The sequence below is a fragment of the Zonotrichia albicollis genome, chromosome 4, assembly GCF_047830755.1.
Source record: "Zonotrichia albicollis isolate bZonAlb1 chromosome 4, bZonAlb1.hap1, whole genome shotgun sequence".
Taxonomy (NCBI): domain Eukaryota; kingdom Metazoa; phylum Chordata; class Aves; order Passeriformes; family Passerellidae; genus Zonotrichia; species Zonotrichia albicollis.
Window position 1 is genome coordinate 8,185,037 of NC_133822.1, and position 22,938 is coordinate 8,207,974.

General features: G+C 41.2%; 1 protein-coding gene across 3 annotated transcripts in view; it reads right to left on the minus strand.

The window, feature by feature from the left end:
• FAM107B (family with sequence similarity 107 member B) overlaps positions 1-22,938 on the minus strand; it is a 129,685-nt gene that overhangs the window by 35,636 nt on the left and 71,111 nt on the right. The gene's annotated exons all lie outside the window — the stretch shown is intronic.

Consider the following 22,938-nt stretch of genomic DNA (forward strand, 5'->3'; position numbering starts at 1 on the left):
GCACACACTCATCTCTGCTTGCTCCATTAGACAGCAATGGGTAGCAGAACCAGTCATGTTCAAAATTCCCTGGGATCTGAGCCTTCCCTCCCAGGTTTCCCCCAGAGGGGAGCTGCAATGCCAGGACCACAAGGAAGGCAGGCATGTGCCAGAGAAAGAGAAACAGGAAATATCTGCATGTGGCTTTCACACCCATCTTCAGCACAGGCCTCAAAATATCCACAAAACAGCCAAAAATCCCATACAAATCTGAATGAGAGAGGAGGAAAGGAAAGACTCAAGTATCAGGATGTTCCAATTTGGAAATATCATTAAGAATGATAATTTTGAGCAAATTAAATGCGGGTGGGGAAGAGGGGGGGTGATGGGGAACATAACAATCAAAGAATATCCATGTCAGATGTCACCTAGATGGCAAGACAGGAGCATTTATTCTGTCACACTGAGACATTCTATAATCACAGTGATGAATGATGTGCAGGAAGTGTTGCTGCTTCATCCTTGTACCATTCTCTGTTACTGCACCCTGTGCCATCCAAATTCCCAGTTCCTCTCACACTTTACAAAATGTCAGTGCAGAGACTTTCTAGGAATTTGGGCCAAGTTCAAGAATCCCCATCTGCTCCTGTTGGAGAGGGATGAGATCAGACTGTAAATGAGTGGCAGACTCCTAGCAAGGAGACACATGGACACCATTTGGACACGTATGAAAGTCAGTCCCAGCCTCCTTAATTTAAATTAAAAACTTTAGACTCTCCTCTGCCTCTCTGTAATGAAACATTCATATAATCAGTTATTCATCCATTTAGGTTAAGTGCATGTATAGGCAAGTACTCTCAAGACATTTCATTAATCTACATTTATCTTAAAGCTGTTTAGAATTGCAGACGTGCATCCACAAGATGAGTTCTTCAAGACTTAAAAGCAATTAGGTCTTGAGAAAAGTGGCTTTGGTAGCACATGTTCTCACAGTTATTTAAATAAATTCAAATCAAATATAGGCTTAAATTCACATGAGACTTCTCATTAGTGTTTTTTCAAGTTTCCAGAGCTTTTTTTGCAGTGTTTGCATTGTGTATGTAGGAGCATGCACCTGTGCTGGTAGTCAGCTTGCAGGAGGGCTCCCCTTGCAAGCATACACACACACGAGTTCATAAATTGAATTTACAACACTTTCTTGTCATAGCTGGTAGCAATATGGAAATATATATATAAAAAAGGTGTCACTTTCTGGAAATATTTCTCCTCACCTGACTGGTTATCATGGTAGCCCAGGACTAAAGCCAGGAGCAGAAACATGGTGCTCATCCACTAACATGCTCCAATTTACCTTCATGGCACTGAGATCAAGCTTCCTTATTTTGTAAGAAGGTGAACATTAAAAAAAAATAATTAAAAATCCAAATCAGGAATCAACTTACTTGAGGAATTAGGTAGAACAGGAAACTCAAGGTGGACCATGAAAGTCCAAAGTGAGCTCTGTAAAATAAGCCCTTCTGCATTTAACTAATTCTTACACTTCTAGATGTGCAGTAATTTCAAATCCTGCCTACTTAAACTGTAACATATGACTCGTGAATTTTACATCATTGGAAAAAGATGACCCTAACTCTGGCAGAGTATTAGAATTCCTTATAATATCAAGTGTCAGTCTTGCTTACATATATTTGTTTTCCTTTAAAGTCCACAAATAGAATTAAAAGGAGACTAAACAGCCCATTTCTTGGCCACAAATGTGGCCAAAAAAGCCACAACTGGATTACATTCTGTGTGTGGGTAAGGCCTGCTGGTTTAAAACATACACATAAACACACAGATCCATATGCACATACATAGGCACACATAGTGCCTTTGTAAATAATCAGAACTGATCTTGATGAATCACCTCCATTTGATATTTTTGAAGTGTTTCTTGTAAAAAAACCTTCCCTGAATGTGCAAACTATTAAGAATATATGTGAAAAACAAAGTCTGATTGGCAGACTAAAGTTGGAGGCTGAGTAACATGTAAGCCTGTTTAGCATTAGTGCCAGAAATCCCTTCTCACTCCAAAAATCTGACATATCATTTGCTTTATTAGTTCTAGATCAACTATTCATTTAATTTACATTAAAAATATGAAATTAAAAATTAATACAGATGATTTAGAATTGAAGTCATGCAAATACAGTACTTCTTTTTTAATAGACTTTCATTTTGGAAGTGAATATCACTGCACACTGCTGAATTCCTACAACAGTCCACAAGGCCAGCACTGGAATTTGTCAGTACAACCATTAGGATTTCATTCACCAGGAGCTGATTAACTCAAGTCTTCCTTTTCCACTAATTAATACCACAAACTGCCTCCAACTATTGTGTGTTTAGATCTGAGTGTATGAGCAAGGAATGACCATCTTACACACCACATAGAATTACAATTTCACAGATCCATGAAACCTCTTTAATTGGGAAAAGAAAAAGAAAGACAAGATAGGCTTTACCCTAGTCAAAAGGTCATTCAACTCAGATTAACTTAGAATTCATGAAACTTTAGTCAAGAAAGTAAAAATGAAAGTCTGACCCTTACAAAGGCCAGATGTCCCACTAATTTCCTCTTATTTTAGTCAAGCACATGGTTCACAGTCACAGAAAAGTTTATTACAAGTCACAAATATGCCACCAGTAGAGATCCAAGAGATTCCCTTCCAAACTAGAGACAATTCCCAACAAAGAGAAGACACCATTCCAGCACCAAGCCACATGAAGTGAGCCAGAAGCCATCAGCAATCCCATCTCATGGAAATGGTGATGCAGAGAAAGCTCTGCAGGCAGATCCTGTGGCTGGAACAGCTCCCAGCACATGGGGTGCTGAACTCCAGCAGAACAGCATTTACAGTCTCTGCAGCCCCTGCTCCCTGCAGGAGCCTTGCTAACATTTGTGTTCACTACTCCAGGTCAGTGCCAGCAGCTTCACAGTCCTCACTGCAGGGAAAATGCTGTCCCACTCTACCTTGAACCCCCTGCACGTTCCCACTCTGATACAGACATGCCTCTTATTCCAAACACCTCAAACTCCACCTAAGACCATTTTAATCACACACACAGAGGCTTTCTTTCCTTTCAATATTTTTACTCTACATAACTTTAGGAGTTGAAAATTTTCCCTTTCTTAATCTTGACAAAATCCTTTCCCACTCTATAACCAGACTGCTGCACAGCACCATACCTGGAAATCAGGGGCTTATAATGGAAATGCTGAGGTAAACCTTAGACACAGCATCAAGCTGCATGAAAACCCTGTCATGGCACTGGAAATAAACTGCATTTAAAGCCTAAGAGGCTCTGTCATCACCATAAAATGCACCCACTGCTGCTGCATGCTCTCAAAGTTTATTAGATAGGCCTGGGCACAGCAGCAATGAAGTGCAGCCTTCCCTGACCTTGGACAGTGCTTGGGCTCACTGCCACCTCCATGCTAACAAGGATGGGGAGGAGAATGCACTAAATTAGAATCAAGTTTTGTGATCACACAAAGAATAGGGGAACAAAATGAGTCTGAACAGAAGTCAGTGCTGGAGGGTCACTCTCACTGCCTGGCCATTATTCCCTCTCAATATCATCTTCATTCCTCTGCTGGGGAAGGTCTGTCAGCTGCACTCAACACTGGCCACTGTACTTAGCATAAAATCTGGGACTTGGAAATTAAAGCAGTAAATCACCTCTACTCTCCACACATAAGAGACAAGTCCAGATGTGACAAAGATCCAATGATGCTATTTTATTAAAAGATTAAAAGAAAACTGAAGAGAAGTGAATGAAACAGGGCCTTAGTGAACATCTGCAAGTTAATAACTATACACTAATAACCCCAATGAGGACTGCTGATAGAAAGACAAAAATCTCCAGGAATTTAACACAGAGTACGTTTTATTAAAATTATTCTTCCACCTAAAGTGCTTTGGATTATTTAAGATTTAGCTGAGTGAGAGCAAGGAGCCCTCATCTAATCAGGAAAATGCTGTAATAGCTTCTGATTCAGAAGCCATCAATTTACTTTGTGTTCACAGACTATGTAAGACACCATAAAATGAAATAATAAAATGCAGTAAAATAGAAGAGATGATATGGCAAAAACCCCAAGCAGTAGCAAGGGGAAGGAAAAAAATTATGTTTTAAAGACAAACTACCTGCATGCACAGTTCTGAAAGGGTAACTCCCAATGTCCCTATCACATTACTGTGTGAGCTGCAGATGAAACAAAGCAGTGGAGAATAACAGGGCCACATTGCCTCTTTTGAAAAGAAAACTTTCCCATCAAGGAAAGCTAATAAAGAGAATAAAAGCAACAGGCAAGATTAAGAAAGCAGAGAATTAAAAGTAATAGTATTGATTTAAGTGGTTCATTTTTTATTCATGGATATTCTTTCCAGTGAATATCTCAGAAGCATTTTATGTTTAATAGGCATCACCATTGTGCAAATGTTTTCTAAGCAAAAAGCCCTCACTTATTACCAAGGCAATAAATGGCTTCATAGAAGACAGTCCTATGAAGAATTCAAGAACCAAAATGAACTGTGGATCATGCAAAACATAAGAAAACTTATCCTCAGTGAAAGCCTTTGATGTTGAAGCAGTTTAATGGAAGGTGGGTGCTACAGATGATATGTTTTCATTGGGTAACCCTGGTTAAGGTGTCTGTCAGGGATCCTTGACTTCTCAGAAGAGCAGGTGTGTATTACTGACTGAAAAAGCTCCAAAAGCTTCAACAAAACCAAAACAAAACCCTCAATTAAATACACAAGTCCTAGTCTCAGAGCCTTGCAGAGAGTTGCTTCCTATTTCTCCCCATTCCTTTTCCCCTTCCCACTTCTGGTTTAAATTCTTACAATAATTATGTTTTGAATATTTATCTCAAATTCACAGAATAAATACAGTCTATTCCACAGACTAACTACAAAATCTGATTCAGCTAAGAAATTAAATCCCACTGCTTAAACTACAAAATTTAATCCATAATTAATATGTAAAAAAAAAAGGTCTCTATTTATCTTGCATAAATTGTTCTCCTCCTTCCCTAGTCTCCATGACAGAAAATGTTGTTTGCCAGTATTTCACTCAATCTTCAATTAGCAGCCTCTTCTTCCCTCTCCCATCAGTCAGATTTTGTATTCAGATAGAAATGCCTTAAGATACTGCCTGGTAACATCCTGGAAGCAATCTCATCCAGTTGGAATTGAAAATGTTATTTAGTCTGCTGTGATTTTGTTAAAATCAAATATTTGGATTAACAGTAAAGATGGTGGTGGTAGGGAAATTGTAACAGCTTTAGAAAGATGTAGCCATTTCCTTCATTAGTGAGCAAACATGCTGCCCCTGGGCAAAGGAGAGTCAGATGGCCAACAGTGTCTGTGCTGGAGGAGCCAGCAAGCCCACTGCTAATGAAGCCCAAAGGGTACTGGGACAGGACTGGAAATCTCCTTTCAGAACCTCACTGTGCAGCTGACCTACATTCTCCAGCTCAGAGTTGAAGGCCAAGTCAAAACATGCATAATAAAATAAAATAATGGCTCAGTTTCAGTGGGATCTCCAAGCATCCCATGCTGGTGAGAACAAGCCATCTCCTCCCATGTACAACTCCAGCACAAGCCACAGATGCCAAATTTGATCCCAAATCACTCAGTTTTAACTTGCAAAAGGGCCTTTACATAGCAAACCATACTTTGCCAGAACCTTGTGTTAGGTTGCTATTTTTTGACTCTGGTGGTAGTGAGAAATCCAAGGCTTTAAATGACCAACATAACCCTTGCCTTTGAAATCTAATTCAAACCAGTTTTATGACTTCCCACTTATGAGTAATTCCCTCTATCCAGGCATCTATTCGATTTAAGAAAGAAGTCATAGCAAGCTTCAATTTTCAAACTCATTTTTACCCTTTCCTTAAAAGACCAGCAATTTTCTTCATGATCTGCACATCTAAACATCTTGCACAGCCAGGGGCAACCTCTGCATATAGAAAGCTTGCAGTCTGTGAGCTCCACTGTTTTACATCAACAGCAAAGCACATGCAGGCTCAAAATAATGCCATGCCTCCATTTTTCTCTTCAGCTAAAAAGGATTCAAAGAAGATAGATCAGAGGAGAATGCACTGGTGTTGATTTGTATTCTAGAAGTGAACAGATGTTAAAAGATGAAAATTATTTAAGCAGAACTCTTGATTGCTATTCTCTGCAGAACGGTTGCTGTAACATGAGCCTTTTGTTTGCTGAAGAAGCAGATAAACTGCACCACTAATTAGTCACAACACACACTTACCCAAATTCTTCATTACACACAGAAAATTACTCAGTGCTAATGTTCTACATGAACACATTTCCAACTGATATTCCTATCAGCGTTGCATTAAGAGAGGTGAGTGAAGGCAGAGTAGGACCACAAAAGCATCAAAACAAAACTGATTTTATTTACTCTGCTAAAACCCCCTGAAGCAGCCTGTGCACAAAGTGGAACAGACATCTTGTTTATAGATAAAATTTATGAAAGTAATTATTATCTCAAGTTTACAAATTGATTATTTTTGGTCCTGATTCCAGATTTTAGAACTACTAGAGCTGTCTTTTTCTATTTTAGTCAAATTCATGACTTTTCATCACTTTCTCAGCTTTGGAGCAATTATTTATTGAATTAAAATAGCTAGTTGCAGCATTCATTGAATGTAATAAAAATCAAGAAAATACCTCTGAATTTGAAAGATTACTGAGACATTTTGTTTATTTCTACAAAAATCCCTGGTTCTTACCTCTTAACCAGTAAATTTCAAGAGGTAATAAAGGGGGAAGCCTGAAGCTGCTCAGAACAGGGGAAGGAAGGAAGGTTGTTAGATTGAATTATTTCACTATGGCTAAACTACAGATTTATTTAAAACTAATTTACAAATATTATTTTTCACCATTACCTTTATGTGTTTCTAATCCAGTTAAAATTAACATTTTGACCTGCTGAATAATAAAGACCTACCCCCATTTATACATTCAACAAAATACTTGGAAGTTAGCAAGACAAACCAAGCCATTCCACCCTACAACAGGCTTTTGCCAATCCCGAATTCATAGTGAGCACCTAAGTTTTACCACCCCAGCTGAGAATGTAAAGAACCCTCCCCTGCCCTCACTCCTGTACCACAATAATGGCAGGATTCCTGCATGGAGACAAAGGCACAAATGCAGTGGATTCTCCCACATATCTCCTGGTGCCACCAGTTGAGCAGCAGAGCAGAGGAAACCACAGTGGCACAGCTTTACCAGTCACAGGTATCCAGAGCAGGATCAAAGTCATCTCAGGATTAGGTCTTGAAAAAGCCTTCAGGTTCTGCTCACCTGTATTTTTCTGGTCTGGAGAAGCAGAAAACAAGTATTTGAGGCACAAGGCCCCAAGAGCTGAAGTCTTCTTGCTACAGCTGAGCTCCCTGCACTGGGGCAATGGGTGCAGGTATAGGATGGCCTCTTTTTCCTGCCCACCTTTTATCCCCACCCTTACTGGCAACAACAGAAACCAGCTGGCTCCCTGTATCAGATGGCACAAGCTGTCCTGACCATCCCACAGCAGCTGCCACCCACTCTCTTTGCCAGCCCTGCTCTGTCCCCAGGCTGTGAGGGACACACAGCTCTGGCTCAGGAGAGCAGTCTTGCAGGGAGAGGTGGAACCACCTCGGAATCTCAGCCTGTGCTGGCTCAAAAATACCAAGCAAACATTGGATTGTGCACTTTTGTGTACACATCTGGATACAAGGAGGCAAAGATGGTCAAAAAGATACAGCTGCCTAAGTGACTGCAGAGCTTTTGGCACAAATGCAGGTGTGCCAAAAGAGACAGCACAGGCTTGGGAAGACAGCAGATGGACAGCCAAGACAGATTTGTTACAATGAGAGCAAGCATTAGAGCACTGCAACAGAGAAACCTGAACTGGTTCAACTGGGTCCTTCTCCTTATAAAATAGTTATAAAAAGAAATGTGAGATTGCACGACCAGCTGAAACTGCTGTGCTAATAAAACACAGGAAACCATTGATCTCAATAAAGTTGGCTGAATGCTTACAGAGAAACAAGTCTGCACGGCTAAAATATTTTATTAGTTCTCATTAAATGTTTTTAGATATGTACTAATCCTTGTGAAAGTCAAACACAGCAAGTGGAGAGAACCCACACCCAAATGATTCTGCAGTGATAGTGGGTTTGCTGAAATTCTGACTGCAGAAGATAGCAAAGGTTTTCCTGCATAAATGAAAGACTGATAATTTTAAAAAGATGTCCACACCCTGCCATAGTAACCTTGTATCACCCATCTCAAAAAAAAAACCCCAAAAGCAATACAAGGAGTTCAGAGAAAAAACTCAGAAGTAAATACAATTTATTTTTTTCTTCACATGACTGACTCTGCAACTTAGATCCCCCTAAACTTAAGCATCACTAACAGGTTAGCCAATACCACAGAAACCCATAAAGCAAAACTAGAACATGGAAGGAGAGATAAAATTTACTTAACAAGGTCAACAATGGATCCTGGCACATCTTTGCCTCAGGAAAAAAAATTTCAAAAATGGAGAAGACACATACCACTGTTTTTGTAAATATGGGCTGATGCTCACACACCACTACCCAGCAAACATGCAAAAATTCACCCTTGTCTCATGAGCTCAGATGCACACACACACTCAAAGTCATACATTTATGGCAGCTTTTGCCAGAAAGTTTTCCTTTATGTCCACAGCTGATGAGGTACTATTGCCTAGGTACCTACCCTGTCGTGTCCAAACTCTCCTGGGTTTTGAAATGATCCACACTTCCTTCCTGGAGCTGGAGTAGAATGGATGGCTAACTCATTTCACAAAGAGTTTGGTTATACATCTCCCTTGATGAAAAATTTAAATTGTTCAGCTAAGAAGCAGTGTCTTTTTACCCCAAGACACTGCTCCAGCAGGAGCTCAGTAAATAATGCTAAACAAAACCAGGGAAAGGAATCAAAGTGTTTTGTAACTAGAACAGAAAGGGTTTGGGGTTTGTTTTCACTAAGTTCAAACACAAGAAGTTTTATGACTCAAGTAAAAGGAGTGTGAAATGGTTTGGAGAAGGAAGGTTTCCATTAAACAGACCTGAACTGGTTCAACAGTAATTTGAGCTCTGGATGAGCTCACTTTTTGCTGTGCCACTCTCAGCAGTGAAGCAAAAACTTCACAAAACGCAGGAGGGAGCTGATGACAGATGAGAGGGCAAGAGGCAATGCAAGGCCAGCTCAGAAATAGTTACTTGGACTGTATTACAGCCTGCCACGACAGAACCTTTCCCACATTTTTAAAGCTGCAAATGTAAACACCACTTAAAAGGAAATTTACGTGAATGGCGAACCAGGGAATGAAAAAAATGGGCTGGAAGAAAACAATGCGTTTTCCTGTGCCCCAAAGAGCAACCCTGGGAAGTCCTGGCTCTCAAAAGATAATAATGGTTACCAGGGCTCTCCATTTGTAGGGAGTGGGATTTCAGGATGTTTTCTTTCCCCCAGCCTTTGCAGGCTGTCAGGACAGGCTGCTGTCAGCTGTGGCAAACCCCACTCAGGGACGTGGAGATGATGGGAGGCAGCTCAGGACATGGCAGAAAGCTCCAGTGCTTTTGGGGTCTGGCAGAGACACCCCAGCTTAGGGAGTCATCCTTCACCTGCATTTAAGTCAGCTCTGATTCATGGCAGAATAACCATTTTGATGGTGAAAAGCAGCTACTAAAAATGCTTTCTTATAACAACACTGCCAAGAAAAGAGCCAGGAGACTCTGACAGCATCTGCAGTTAATGGGAAATGGGCAATCAAGGAGCCGATGTGGGGAGGCTCAGTGGTGGGAAATGCTGCCTGTGTGCCACAAGGGCCACCTGGGCACAGTGCCACAGTTCCTGCAGCAGGGGATGCAGTGACCCTTTGGAAAGAGGGGCCCAGAATCCCCTCAAAGAGGATAAATGGGGGAGAGTCACACCAAATCTGCAGCTGACGGAGTCCCAGCTCCTGCCTGGTGCCAGGGCTGCCCTAACAATGGTGTGGGTGCTGTCCCTGCATTCTCCCCTCCTGTGGTACACACAGGATGGCACCCAGGGACTGCTGGGCTCTGGACAAACACACTGACCTGTGGTTTGTCTGATGGGGATCTAACAAGACACCATTGCATTGTGAGCAGCATGGCAAGTCTCCCTTCTGACAGCTCAATGCTTGATCCACAGATCTGCACCTAATCAGCTCAGTGTTAGGATCCACAGTTAAACCCCATTTATTGTCTGAGCCTGAAGATTAAGAGACAAAAACCAGAGGATTCAGGAATAAAAAGTAAAGCAAGGCAGTCAGAGTTGGTTTTTTCTCATTACACATGACTGTAAATGCAGCCACTTGCAGGCAAAGCTGATTCTGGTTCCATCCCTTCAGGACAGGTTTGCAGACTGTTACTGGTCTCCAGCAGAAAAGGTTGGGAATTACTAAAAACCTCACAGAAGTTTGGAGCAGGGAGGTTCATTCCTCCTAGGGGAGGCAAAATGAGTCACACCATCTGCAGTGGCAGCCCAGCTGCCCAATTCCTGCTCAGACAGTTTAAATCCTGACTGAGTGCTGAACAGCACTTGCAGCAAGACATCACTTCAAGAGAAAGCAGGTTAATGGCACAGGAGGAGGCACAAAAGAAACCAGATTAAAGGCACAGGCTTTGCTCACCAAGAGCTCTCCTCTCCAGGATTCCTGCAGATGGAATCCTTCACACTGCAGCAAATCCAGAGGATGCTGGAAGTGCTCAAAGCCAGACTGGATGGGCACTGACCAAACCTGCTCCAGTGGGAGGTGCCCCTGCCCATGGCAGGGAATTGCGAGTAAATAATCATTAAAGTCCCTTCCAACCCAAACCCTTTGTGATGCTACAAACCATGGGCAGACCTTACAAGAATGTCAGCAGGGATCCTGCTATGGGACTCACACTTTGGATATATGAAGGCAATTTTAAATTTGGATTGGATTGATAAAGGCAACTGTTCAGCACACCAGTGGAAACATGCAAATGCAGGGAAATGCATAACCTGAATAACCAAGTTTTCTTTGCATATTGAGATTTGTCAGCCAATTATTCTTCAGGCTTTACTGTAAATGGAAACATAAGTATTTTTGATAACCAGTAATAATGACTTAGGAGAATCTCTCTGGTTTTTATATATTACATGGGCAAGAAGCCAGACAGAGCATTTAGTTAATTAAAGTTTTATTGATAGTGGTAAGTGGTGCATTTCTGACATCCTGCTTTGTTCCTCCCCTGTAGAATGTAACCCTCACCTTCCTTGACGTACAAAGAAAATAAGAAAAAACAACTGTTACTTCCTTCAAGAGCCAAGTAAAAAAGCTACCACAAAAATAAACAAATAACAACCAAGTTCATCATTCAACATAGCCATACCCATAAAAAGACTAATTTGCAGATGAAATAGGAAAGAACCTTGCCTAGGCTGCTAAAAAGAAATTAGATAGCTGCATTTCAAATTAAAAAAGGGCAGGAAGTAGGAAAAAATAATGAGATACTTATACTCTCTAAGTCGGCCAAATGTAGCAACCCTTGTTACATTTGGTTTTCATGTGTTACTCACTAGGCATGTCCCTGCACTGGGAAGAAAACCAGATAAAACATGTGGTTATTGGCCCACAGAGATATCACAGCTAGAATGCAAGCTCAGGTCTGCAGTAGCTTTCCTTAATAAGTATTCTCTATTAAAGGAAAGATTGATCCTACATGATGTGACAGGCCACTGATACAAATAAATTGCTTTATGATATGATCTGTGAGCAGCCAACAAATATTCACCATGGGCTCACTCAGCTCCACACTAGCGTGTCTAAATTTCCACTTCCTGTAAAATCAACTTTTATCTCCTCTGTGATACAACCCAGCAGAATGTTGAAATCAATGCTTTTAACCCAAAGGCCTGCAGCCAGTTTACAACTATATAATTTGAAATAACAGGAGTTTCCTATCCATTCCAGTTTTCAAGTCTTTGTGATGCACATGGCACTGAATTGCAGGAATAGCTCATGCAGTTGCAGAAAACTTCTAAAGGAAGTGATAAATGAATAACACCCTTTACAGCTGTAACCAAATAACGTGACTGAAACACACTGGGGTTTTTCCCCCACCTCCAGCTTTACAAAATTTCATGTGGTTCACTGGTCAGAAAGTCAGAAAGAACAAAATCTTTATCTGCTCTTCCTCACTTGCTACCCACAAACTGCCAGTTAGATAATGCTGAAGGAAATCAGTGTGGTTTTCTTGCCCAACAGCCTTGCTAAAGAGGGAGCAACCATGTAGCAAAGCATTTACAGGAGATAGGAAAACTCTAGGATGCCATTCTGATGCCCACATCTTCATGAAATCAGTATGGCTCTGGCAAAACCCACAGGGAGTTCCTTGGATACAAAGCAAGGCTGCAAAAACAGATTCAGGGGAATTGTTCCATAACCCAGAAGCAAATACAGAGCCAGGTCAGGAATTTACATTATATTCTTAGATTTCTTGTATGATAACATAAGTGTGCACATGCAACCTGCCCCATAACTTTTAGCCAGTAGCAGCCAAATTTTTAAGGGGTCTGAAGCCTCCATGAAATTCCCCTAAACCTCATGTAAACTGGGGGCTGAGCAATGAAAGGAGTCCAGGCTCTGCCAAGCTTCAGTCCAGCACTGCCAGACAATTGCAAGTAACAGCTTTTGGCAGAACGTTAAAAACAACAACAAACAAACAAAGAATTTGAATCAACAGGAAATGAATTGTCAGAAAAACAAAACCAAGGTTTATAGAAGGCAAAACTGGAGTACCACCACACTGACCACATGTGAACTGCATGACAACAGTTATGTGACACAGAAGAGGTCACGTTTGTGAGGATGGAGTGAAAGATTCACACAAGCTTATCTCGTGCAGCTCAGATAGAAAGTATAAATATATATGGTACAAACAGATACACCTTGGTTTTTTTGGTTATCTCATATTTCACTTTCTTTACATTCTAATGTTACAGTCTGACCCAATTTCTTTCAAAATTTATCGAACATGATGAAGGGATCAACTAAAGTACCCACCGTCCTCATTCTTTCTGAAAGTAATTGTGGTGTAAGATAGTTCTGGCTTCTGGGGCACATTTAAGGAAAAAAATCAAAACCAAATACACACACAAAAAACCCACAAAACAAAACAAAATCCAAAAAAACCCAACCCAAAACAAAACAATGCCCCTCCCCCAAACAAAAAAAGCCCCAGAAGCCAAAATGATTCAGGTTTAAAATACAAATGTCTTCTAATAGGAAGAACATACCTACATCAATGTGATGAACATGATTAATATTTCAGAATCTTTCAAGAACCACATCCAGTCATTTTACAAACTTCCTGTTGTTAATTACAGAACTGCCATCTAAATTCTAAAGCATCTTTCACTTTAAGGAAAAAACCCCAACCCACTGACATTTAAAAAAAATGCCATATATGGGAGTAAACTGTAACTCTGGTGCAATGAGAATAAACCCAGTTTAATCCTCCAAACCCCAGATTAAATTATAAATCCTGAGCAGAGGTAAAGAAAGCCCTTCTCAGAATGCCCTATAGTCCCTTTTAAGGACTTCAAAGTAATAACACTTAAATTTAGACTCCACTCCACTTAAATTTAGACTCCACTCCCAGTGTCCCAAACTTGAATGATTCAACCTTTTCAGCTTCCATTCAACCACTCTTCATTCACCAGTTTGTTTACAGAAAGATATTTGAATTGTTCTAAAGAGCACCACAGCTCACTGTAGAACCTTTTGATTCTCCAGCAGGCACTATCACTTATTTACTTTAGGTTTTCCATTATTCAAGTGCTGGCTGGTGCACATTCAAATGAATCACAAACACCAGAACAAACAAGACAGTTCAGGCAAAGGAATGCAATTCAAACAACATCCAGTACAGAAGGCATTTAGAAACTCAGAAAACTAGGAAATGTTTGGTCTGCTTTTAACTTAGCATGTTTAGAAAAAAAATATCATTATGAAAGTCTGAAATTGCTTAAAGTTATACAGAAGTGCCACTAAAAACTCCTTATCTCTCAATTTCCACCAGTGACACAAAGGCATTTACCAAAACCACTGCAATGAATTCTTTCCAAAATTCCTTCCAAATTAATGTCCAGAAAAAGAGGAGAGAAATCCCAAACCCTGTTCCAGGACTACTCTGTTATTCCAAAATGCACAGACACTGGAGTGGTGCAGTGACCATGTCTGTGCTATCACCTGAAATAAAAATTGTGCTTGAAGATCCACCATCCTTTCCCTTAAAAAAACTAATTACGGATGGCCCCTGTGATCCAGGGAATACACCAAAAGCCAAGAAAAACAAAAAAATTCCTGCTATGTTCAGTCAAAACTGCAATGAAAATTAACATTTGACCAAGACAGAGGAAAAACTGACATTTATAGAAGCTGCAGTTGATGACATCCCATAAAATGATGCCAATCACTTGTCTCTGAGTCAGCTCCATTCCCACATTTAGTACAAGAGCTCTGGCTGACTCACACCAACCATCTACCTGGGAGATAAATAAAAGAAATTTCAAGCATGATTTTGCTGCAGCTTTTCATGATGAAGTTTAAATTTGCCTGGTTCTCTTTGAATCATTTGAACTCAAATTATTTGAAAATTTAATTTAAATTCCAGTTTGTCTTCAGGAATTTTCTCAGAAGCAACAAGCTTAATGCTAGATGCACAAAATTGGCAAGTAAAGAAATGATCTGGTCTAAACAGATTCTGTTTTCAGTGAGAAACAGCTTTTCAGGCTGCTTATTTGCCTAAAGGCATTTATGGGAGGATGATTTGTATATTGGGGTAGTGAGTTTATGCTTGAAATATAAAGTTTATATTATCTTTTCATTATGCTTCTATTTGCAGTGTTTCATCTTGTTTGTTCTCTCGGTTCAAAGTCCCAAGTTCACATTCTATCCTTGTATTAATTAGTTATAGCTTTAGGCAAGCCAATTCAGCCTTTGTTTCTTCATCTGTAAAAGAAGGACAATAATAAATATTTATGTACTTTAAATAGATATTGGAAAGATGTGTTTACTCTGACACAGTTTTTAAAACACACCATTTTATAAAATTCTATGCAAAAATTACCCACTTTGACTGGAATGGCTGTAATTTTTGTAAATGGTTTGTGGAACTCCCTATCCTTTCCTTCCTCAAGGAGACCATTTCTTACAGTTCTTGAAAAGCCTCCCATGTAGCAAACCATGCAACCCAGAGCTGAGTTCATGGCATCCTAATTATGACAGTGTAACAAAAAATTTATAAAAAAGAAAGAGTGCATTGATTACAGAGACATTTAATCTTAGGAATCTGAATGACTGAATATTACAGTACAGAATTTTTTTCCATTCCTCCTCCTGGGGGAAAATACAGAGGAGTAAGAGCTCCTTATGTCATTGCTTTTACAGCAATAAGTTTTTTGTGATATTCAGTGTTTTGCTCCTGGTGTCTGTTAATCTGAGCCTTTCTAAATCCAATCTTTGCCCGACTTCCTCGCACGCGAAACATCTGCACTTCCAAAATAAATGAACCACATCTGTGCCTGTTTTACCAGTCAATTTATCAGCTTCTTATTAGAGGGGAAAACACCCTAAACCAAAATGAGATTCTGGAAATAAAATAAACCTCAAGCCTTGTGAATCATCACATCTGAGCAGGAAATCAGCTGAGGATTCTTCATCATTAGAGATAAAACAGGAATAAATACCACTGGCTGAAACTTTAATTCTTAATTCTACTAGTGCTGATGTTACTTGCAATAAAGAGATTAAGATCCAATACTAAAATGGGAGGAAGGGGTTAGAGCAGTTATTTAACAAAGCACCACTTTATCAATGCATTTCATGCCCAATTTGATTTATTACTCCAATTTCAGTGTTGGAAGGAATACAGTCTTTGAAAGCACACACTCCTCTGCTTTAAAGCTCATTCTAAACTTTTAGTGCACAGAACAGGCATTACACTGCAGCACTCCCCTGCATGCCACCAGATGCTGTCAGTCAAAAGAATTAAGCATCAAAACAAAGCCTTCCATCAACACAAAAAAAATCCACAGGAGAGTAGAACAGGTGACATCATCCAGCAACCAGTCACTTTATTCTTTCATAATTCTGTGGTGGGGAATGAAAACTAAAACTTGGAAAACAACTTTGCTGAAAGCTGATATGAGGATGCTTCAGCAATGAAGAATTTTGTACACCAGACACCGAGATCTGAATTAGCACAGCAATACAAACCTGGGCATCTGGGCAACCTGGCAGCTTCTGGGCAAAGCTGCTGTCCATGGCACACTGAGGCACCTCAAAGCTGCTGTCCATGGCACACTGAGGCACCTCAAAGCTGCTGTATGTGACACACTGAGGCACCTCAAAGCTGCTGTATGTGACACACTGAGGCCACCTCAGAGCTGCTGTATGTGACACACTGAGGCCACCTCAAAGCTGCTGTATGTGACACACTGAGGCACCTCAGAGCTGCTGTATGTGACACACTGAGGCCACCTCAGAGCTGCTGTCCATCACACACTGAGGCCACCTCAGCCTCAGCAGCACAGGAACAGGAGCCTCCCCCTGGCAGCTGCTGCCTGCAGCCATCCCGTGCTAACAACTCTGGGACAGCTCTGGGAGAAGGAAGAAATACTCAGCCACAGGAAACCATGGCAGGGGATGAGGAAGAGACTACACAGACACAGGAATTACAATTTGAGAAAAAAATTTAGCTGCTTAGGTATCCATATGGCCCACTGCCACAACATGCAAGTCCCCCAGGACTTGGATTTTTCCTTCCCCATCCTGAAGTTCTTCTCCCAGTTCCTTTAAAAAGTTATCCCAGTATCACTGACCTGCCTGACCCTGCTTTTTGAACTGGCTCCCAGTTTCAGTCTTCTGCTCTAATTAAAGTGACAGTTTTGGAAATTTTCTAGGGGAAAAAAATGTACTGGTCTAACTTGTATTAAGCCCTGCTTTTTTGAAAATTAGATTGACTATATAGACCAGTGTTTCTCCTCCGTGCAGTATTTTTGGCTGAAGCTGGCAAATGGATTACATTTAGCTAAAGGAACACATTGTCTTGGATCTGTTGATCCTATTAGTTACCTGGAAATAGGTACCAAGATTGAGGAGATGCTTTTTTAATGCTTCTGTAGAGAAAAAGAAGGCCCTAACTAGCTGTAAATTATATAGAACCCTCTGGAACAGCTTAAGTGCTAAAATTTCTTCCTGTAGTGCAATAAACACAAGCAATGAAGCAGCTTTATAAAGATACATAATGCTATAGTGGAAGTTAAAGTAAAAATCTGTCTCTCCATCAAAGCAGCTGTATTCATTGCAAGAAAATTTTTTCTACTTCAACCCTCACACCAACATGCTTAATCTTTTGTGTCTCTAATATCCACTCACAAACTCCTCCTTACTTAAACTGCAAATTCTCCAGGGCAGAGACTGTCTCTTTACAATAGTGATAAGTGGGAAGGACCCTCAGGCCACTGGAAAACAAAACAAGAGTTGGCACACTTATTTTCTAACTTCATGTGCTAACTTGTCCTCAAATCCTCAAGAAAAGAAATTTATTTTATTTTGCTTACATACTACACTGAAAAAGACCCCAACCAACAAACCAAACCAAAGCAGTCATTGCACAAGCAGTAAGTTATATTTATAGAGGAAACTTGGAAGGTACTGCACTTTTGCCCAATTAGGAAAAGGATGTAGAATATAACATGGCCAGGTGATGCCTCTAGCCTCTCCCTCTTTGTACCCAGATGAATCAGTCATTAACTGCAGACAAAGCAAAACAGGCCCAGAACTCAGACTGGAGCTTCCCCAAAAGAGAGCTTTGATACAATGGCATCTGTAACACTGCTTGGACCTTTTTAAACTAAATCCTCCACCTAAGACTCCCAGGCACAGACATTCACAAACTCCAAGCTTCATGGCAAGCTTCAAGGTTGGCTTTCTAGTTGCTGTACTTCAGAAAGTGTTTTTTAAATATTTTCATCAGGATTTAGTTTCACTTACCTAGAGGTTTAGTTTCATTTACCAAGAGGTAAATGCTTTCTGCTCTTCAGAGACCTTATTTTCTTGAATTCCAAAGTTTGCTTTCAATGTATTTTTTGAAAAAGGAAAAATATATTTGCTCATATTTTATGTAAGAAGTTTATGACTTGCCCAGCCTTCTTGTACTTGAAAGAACAGACAGATAAATAGTAATGGGCAGGCTAACATTGCCTTTGGAGAGTCACAGGCTCCCACAGTTGCCATCTGTGGTAACAAACCACTCACAGCCAGGGCTCCCTTCCAGAACACACAGACTCCCTGTGCCTGAGCCTTTCTGATCAGGGGCAGTGTCACTGGCTGCTCACCATGACAAAGGACACAGGAGACAGTGGGACAGTGCCAAGGCAAGCCATGCTCACCTCCCAAAGGTCACCCCTGTGTGTGCCAAAGCCCACTGCCCACACCCTCAACACCCTGGGTACAACCCCCAGCACCTGTTTGCTTCTGCGTGTTAGAAAGGGATGGCCCCAAATGTACTTGAGCCTTGGAAGAAAAGATTGGTTTGCTTTTAGATACCAAAAAAAAACAATCCCAGACAATGAAAATAGCAAAACTACCATGATTCTTTCCCCTATCCTTTCCTCCAGTCCCATCCAGACTTGTGTATAAATTTCTGACAGACTATTTTCAGGGAGTAGCAGTGATGTGCCAGGTATTATGAGAGTTAAACAAGTGTATTACAGCTCACCTGATAAGTCATAGATCTTCTTCAAGGACAAGTAACCTCAAAAAGCTCTAGGATGAAAAAAAAACCCTAAGCATAGAACCATAAAATAAATCATAAGCCAATGAAACTCCTCCTCCCTATTCTCTCCAAAAATAAACTCAACAAATCCCAGTGGCTTCAGATGAAAATTGGTTTTCTTCTTCTACCAGCAGCCAAGCCCCAAACTGTATCTGAGGGTGAGGCCAGGCACCCACTCTTCCTTGAAGGGCACCAAGGAGCTCAACCACTGCAGAAAGTCTGAGGGATGTGGCAGCAATGCAACGAGACATTCAGCAAGTCATCCTTGTCCCCAGTGACACTTCAGAGGAAACTGAGGTAGCAGAGCCATATTTCAGTGAAACAGCAGAGCAGTGCACATGTTCAAAGGGCTGCTCAGCAAGTCAGCCTGCCAGGAAGAGGAAAGTTTACGTTGCCTTAAATTCCTCACTCTTCAGAGGGTCTAAACAGCGAAGCTGCACCTCTGTGGTCCTCCTAACATGCAAAGCTACTGCAGAGCATTCACTCTGAGCCCTGTCCCTGAGTGCTGCAGTCAGCTAGAGGTGCACTTCACCCAGCTGACAGCACAAACTCCAGCTTCCCTGAGATCTTTGCAGCTTGTTTAGAGGCACAGGCACTGGCCTGGATGAGGAATGCAGTTATGCACACACGAATGGCCCTGACCCACTTCTCATCCTGGCCACTCGGAGCTGTGAACTCCATTTATTATTAGCACCAGAACAAAAAAAAAGCCTGTGTATGTACATGAGGTCTGACAAATGCCCACTCACTGCACAGGCAAGGAATGAAAGGAATTGTTCTATTATTTGCCATCATCATCCTCCTCTGAATGCCCACTGAATGCCATGACTGTTGAAATACCTTTGGTGGGCAGAGCTTGCCACCCCTTCAGGGCAGACCCTGCTGACCTGGTGAGGCATTCAGCACCATGGGGCACAAGCACAGTGAGCTGGACATTCTCCAAGGGGCACAGGAGAGCTCTAAATCATCAAAGAAAGAAAAGAAGCTCAAAGAGAGGTCCCCTTTATAGAGTAACACCTTCAAGAATGAGTTTCTCCTGCCTAAAAAAAAAATATACTACAAAGCAGAGGGACTGCTTCAAATGAAGCCAAACATGAGGGCAGTTCCTCCCTCAGAAGCATTCCTGGGTTTCAGCTCTATAGCTTAGAAGAAAGGTAGGTAATTCCCCTGTACAAGGTAAAACACAGGATCTATCCCACAACAAGGTTGTTCTGCAGGATATTGAAATACCCCTCAGAGCAGCAGCACTTTTCATGCTTTGTCATCACAAGTTCTCTACAGGACCCTAATGCAGCTCACACAGAGAGGCTGTAAATGTAAATGCTGAGATTTCCTAAAGGACAGCACAGAGGTTTTACAGCTCATCCTGAAAGCACACATGATGCCAAAAATTTCAGTAAAACTGTAAAAATAAAGAAATTGAGCTCATCAAAGTGAAAGGGATTTGTCCCACTGTTCCTAAATGACTGCACTGTTTCTTTCTTGATGAGGAGCATCTATGTGCACAAAAGGCAACCTTCTGCCTTCATGATGTCAAAAACATTTTAAAAATGTAAGCAAATCCAGGAGTTTTGCTTCTAGGATAAATAAAGGTAAACAAGGCAAAGGTTATTGCATTTGTGCTCCCTGCTGATATTATAAAACTGGGATTCTTGTCCCAGCTAAGCAAGCTGAAGACTTGCTAAAGACTCAGTAAACTCCACTGCAGACTAGATTTATATTACAAGCAAACTGCACTAGGTCACCACAAAACCTGCCCTTTCAGCTACACACCCAGGCTAAATCATGGAGGAAATACTGATTTCAAAAGTTATTTTAAAATGTGACACAGACCAGCAGACAGCACTACCCTAAATGCTCCAAAATCTTTGCAACTTATTCTTTTATAGCCACAGTTTGGAAACACTGTTCTCCCACCTGTGAGAGTCCCACCCTTCATTGCACAAAACTTACAGCCCTGGCCTAGCACAAGAAGTAGGCTGTCAGGACAAAAGTTATTTTGAAACCAAAGTGACAAACAGGACTGACTTCACTTCAATCATAACCATCAAGCACCAAACACAGCACTGTAGGGAAAAGCTAAATTGCTAAAAACTAAATTACTTTAGTTTTCCCAAAGTGACAGAGCACAGGGGTAGCAGATAAGCTGCAGTGCTTCGAGTTACACAGAAAAAAGACCACATCCTTCCTCTTTTTGCAGACACCTGCAATAAAAATAAAGTGCTCCCTGCTCATACAGCCCCAAAAGATTTCTGCCACAGGCCACTCCCTGCTGTCATGCAACACCCACAGCCCTTCACACCAACAAGCCAAAGCAGAAAAGCAGCCAGGTCAGAAGAGCAGCTACGTGAGTGTCTGTGCATATCACAACGAAGAGCAGCCACCCCTTTAGAAAACAATTAAAAAAAAAAAACAAACCACAAGCCTGGTCTCTCAGGGTGGGGATCTGCACTCAGACCACCCCACCCAGCTGATGGGGTCACAGAAAGGCAGTCTGGCCTTGCCCTCACCCACTTGGCTCTGCAAAGTCTCTTCCTGCTCACACTCAACTGTACAGTGGGACAGAGTGGGACCTCCCCAAAGACCCAGCCAGAGACCCATCTGTACAAACAGCACCCACTGTTTGAAGGCAGGTAGAGAAAGGAGAAAAAAAAGATCCCTTTCCATTTTCTCTTCTCTCCTGTGTATGCTGACTCTCTTCAAGTACCCATCACTACAAAACCCTTCTGTTTCCCACAGTATAACAGAGAGCAGCATGGCTGAGATGGAAGAGCAGTCAGCCACTGAGTGCATCACAGCCAGGTAACCCAACCAGTTTAACACTGTGCCTTTTGGGCTGTGCCTCTTCTCTTCTCCCACTCCTTCTGGCAGGGGCAATACTTTCATTTCAACACCAGCCAACAGCTCAGGACACATGAGTTCAAGCTCTTCCACCACTACACAGCTCCTGTGTGGTCACAGACAACTCATTTTCTTGCCTGTGATCCTATTCCCCATCTGCAAAGGGAAAGTGTCTTCCCCACAATGGGAACTCATAGTATTCCACTTCAGCATGGTTTTAGAAGGATTAATATAAATGAAGCATTTGAAGAGATAAGCCTGGCAAGAGCATGCAAGACATGGGAAGTGGAAGTATCACTGATAAATGTAATTCTAAACAGATAATTTATGGTTCTCGTAAAAATATGTTTTTCCTATCAAATTTGCAGCATTATGTTCAGGTTAGCATGTGAAACTATTCTCTTTCCACATCTGAATCCTTCCACTGTTTTATGTCAAAACAAAACATCAAACCCCTGACTTACATGCCTTTTAAGCAAACACAGAAGAGTTGCAGGCTCTTTGCACATTATGTTGTGCTGCAAACCATACTTGACTGACAGTGAAAAACACCCCAGGTCTGGCCAAATCAGAGCAAACTTTAGAACAATAACTGAAGTTGAAGAAGCATTGAGCATTTTCTTCCCCTTCACAGTGAGATGTGCATGTATCTTGCTCTTTGATTCTGTGTCAGAACAGCATCAGCCCTGAGCTGTGTCGGACATGCCCTCTTTGGGTTCTTATGAGATGCAAACAGATCCAAAGTTGTACAGCACAGGGATGTCAGATACAAAAGGGCTCAGCAGAAGCTGAGCACTGAAACTGGCTCTGTTTACAACTACCACAGTCCCAGAACAGATTAAGAGCCGGCCACATGTATTTAATACTGCTAACCGCACACAAAGATAACATAGCTTTATTCAATAAAATATTTTCCTTGAAACGTTGATAGAGCCAAAGCACTGTTAGAGCCAATTACTTGTTAAACAGTTCCACTCTTCTTCCCACAGCTAGCAAACATGATTATTTCCTTCTCTCTTCCCCCATTATTCCTTCTGCCCCAATTTTTAGGTAATTTCCCTGTCCTTACTGAAGTCATGAAGGAATGTTCTAAAAACCAGTTTTTCAATGCCCTAAGTATGGGCAGCTGTGTAAAAACTGAGAGACTCCCCCACCCCCAGGCCAGTCTATCACTCTGTATCAAGCCAGGCTGTTCCACTGTG